Here is a 3,259-nt window from a genome sequence, read left to right as displayed (position 1 = left end):
GCAAATATTTTCTAAGTGCCAACGACTCAACCAGCCTAAAGTGTCCGCCTCGGCTGGTTCCCCAGGTCGGCCACCAAAAGTGAAAATTCGGCCTCTTCTCCTGGAAGTCAAGCCAAGTTTGGCGAATATTTTCTAAGTGCCAACGACTCAACCAGCCTAAAGTGTCCGCCTCGGCTGGTTCCCCAGGTCGGCCACCAAAAGTGAAAATTCGGCCTCTTCTCCTGGAAGTCAAGCCAAGTTTGGCAAATATTTTCTAAGTGCCAACGACTCAACCAGCGTAAAGTGTCCGCCTCGGCTGGTTCCCCAGGTTGGCCACCAAAAGTGAAAATTCGGCCTCTTCTCCTGGAAGTCAAGCCAAGTTTGGCAAATATTTTCTAAGTGCCAACGGCTCTTGAGCCGAAAAGTGTCCGCCTCGGCTGGTTCCCCAGGTCGGCCACCAAAAGCGAAAATTCGGCCTCTTCTCCTGGAAGTCAAGCCAAGTTTGGCAAATATTTTCTAAGTGCCAACGGCTCTTGAGCCGAAAAGTGTCCGCCTCGGCTGGTTCCCCAGGTCGGCCACCAAAAGCGAAAATTCGGCCTCTTCTCCTGGAAGTCCTGCCAACTTGTGCGAATTTTTTCTAAGTGCCAACGACTCAACAGCCGTAAAGTGTCCGCCTCGGCTGGTTCCCCATAACGGCCACCAAAAGCGAAAATTCGGCCTCTTGCTCTGGAAGTCCTGCCAACTTGTGCGAATTTTTTCTAAGTGCCAACGACTCAACAGCCGTAAAGTGTCCGCCTCGGCTGGTTCCCCATAACGGCCACCAAAAGCGAAAATTCGGCCTCTGGCCCCGGAAGTCCTGCCAACTTGTGCGAATTTTTTCTAAGTGCCAACGGCTCTTGAGCCGAAAAGTGTCCGCCTCGGCTGGTTCCCGCGGTCGGCCGCCGAAAGCGAAAATTCGGCCTCTCCCTCTTTAGGTACCAGGGGTTGGGGTACCAGGGGTAGGGTGCAGTACCAACTTTGGTCTTCAGGTGCGCCAGAGTACGATGGTTGGTCCCCCTAGTCAGCGTACTCATCAACGATTTACCCCCCTTTCGCAAAATATAGTCAGAACGAGCATGGGGGGCGCATAATTTACCCCACAAAATGAAAGGGCCCGGTGCCGAGCGCTTGGTCATGGCCGCCAGCAGCGCCCCTTGCTCGGTGGGAACACAACACGCAGGGTTGCACAGCACCCTGGAAGGCACAAAGAGAGTGAAAAATTTTCTAAGTGTCACTCTTGACGAAAAATGTCTAAGTGCCTCTCTTGACGAAAAATTTCTAAGTGCCACGCTTGACGAAAAATGTCTAAGTGCCACAGCGCTCGAAAATTTCCTAAGTGCGAGCACGGCTGTGAAATATTCAAAGTACAAGGAACGCTGGCAGAATCTCTCGACGGCCGTCTGCTCCCGGCGGCCGCCGTGAAGTCTCCCCTCCCGGGGACGGCTGTCTGCTCCCGGCAGCCGTCCTTAACCCCCTCCCCACACGTTGGACGAACACCAGCCGAGGGCGAAAGGCTCGCGGTGTGGAAGGATCGTGGCCACGGCTAATCTAGCGATGCCCGCGTTGGACGGTCACACCGCACGACAGAGCGGGGCCTGCATCCGGCGCGAGGCGGCCTTCAGGCACGTGGCTCGAGACGACCTCACCCGCCCTAGCCCGGAGCGGAAAGACTTTGAAATTTTCAAAGTCCAAGGAACACTGGCAGAATGGGAGGACCGGCCGCCTCCTTAAACACAGGCCGGAGAGATGGAGCGGGATCAGCGGCCCGCGCGTTGAGCGAACACCGGCCGAGGGCGAAAGGCTCGCGGTGTGGAAGGATCGTGGCCACGGCTAATCTAGCGATGCCCGCGTTGGACGGTCACACCGCACGACAGAGCGGGGCCTGCATCCGGCGCGAGGCGGCCTTCAGGCACGTGGTTCGAGACGACCTCACCCGCCCTAGCCCGGAGCGGAAAGACTTTGAAATAGTCAAAGTCCAAGGAACACTGGCAGAATCTCTCGACGGCCGTCTGCTCCCGGCGGCCGCCGTGAAGTCTCCCCTCCCGGGGACGGCTGTCTGCTCCCGGCAGCCGTCCATAACCCCCTCCCCACACGTTGGTTGAACATCAGCCGAGGGCGAAAGGCTCGCGGTGTGGAAGGATCGTGGCCACGGCTAATCTAGCGATGCCCGCGTTGGACGGTCACACCGCACGACAGAGCGGGGCCTGCATCCGGCGCGAGGCGGCCTTCAGGCACGTGGTTCGAGACGACCTCACCCGCCCTAGCCCGGAGCGGAAAGACTTTTCAAAGTCCAAGGAACACTGGCAGAATGGGAGGACCGGCCGCCTCCTTAAACACAGGCCGGAGCGACCGAGCGGGATCAGCGGCCCGCGCGCAGGGTCTTTGAAATGTACAAAGTCCTAGGGACAATGGCAGAATCGCTCGACGGCCGTCTGCTCCCGGCGGCCGCGGTGAAGGGACTGTACACCCCACCCGGGGACGGCTGTCTGCTCCCGGCAGCCGTCCTTCCCCCCCACCCCACACGTTGACCGACACCGGCCGAGGGCGAAAGGCTCGCGGTGTGGAAGGATCGTGGCCACGGCTAATCTAGCGATGCCCGCGTTGGACGGTCACACCGCACGACAGAGCGGGGCCTGCATCCGGCGCGAGGCGGCCTTCAGGCACGTGGTTCGAGACGACCTCACCCGCCCTAGCCCGGAGCGAAAAGACTTTGAAATATTCAAAGTCCAAGGAACACTGGCAGAATGGGAGGACCGGCCGCCTCCTTAAACACAGGCCGGAGCGACCGAGCGGGATCAGCGGCCCGCGCGGAGGGTCTTTAAAATGTACAAAGTCCTAGGAACAATGGCAGAATCGCTCGACGGCCGTCTGCTCCCGGCGGCCGCGGTGGAAGGACTGTACACCCCACCCGGGGACGGCTGTCTGCTCCCGGCAGCCGTCCTTCCCCCCCACCCACACGTTGACCGACACCGGCCGAGGGCGAAAGGCTCGCGGTGTGGAAGGATCGTGGCCACGGCTAATCTAGCGATGCCCGCGTTGGACGGTCACACCGCACGACAGAGCGGGGCCGCATCTGGCGCGAGGCGGCCTTCAGGCACGTGGTTCGAGACGACCTCACCCGCCCTAGCCCGGAGCGGAAAGACTTTGAAATTTTCAAAGTCCAAGGAACACTGGCAGAATGGGAGGACCGGCCGCCTCCTTAAACACAGGCCGGGCGAAAAATATGCGAATGTTGGGTCTC

The sequence above is a fragment of the Syngnathus floridae genome, unplaced genomic scaffold (assembly GCF_059516105.1).
Source record: "Syngnathus floridae isolate MCC-2025c unplaced genomic scaffold, RoL_Sflo_1.0 HiC_scaffold_153, whole genome shotgun sequence".
In the NCBI taxonomy this organism is placed as follows: domain Eukaryota; kingdom Metazoa; phylum Chordata; class Actinopteri; order Syngnathiformes; family Syngnathidae; genus Syngnathus; species Syngnathus floridae.
This window is presented reverse-complemented; position numbering follows the sequence as displayed.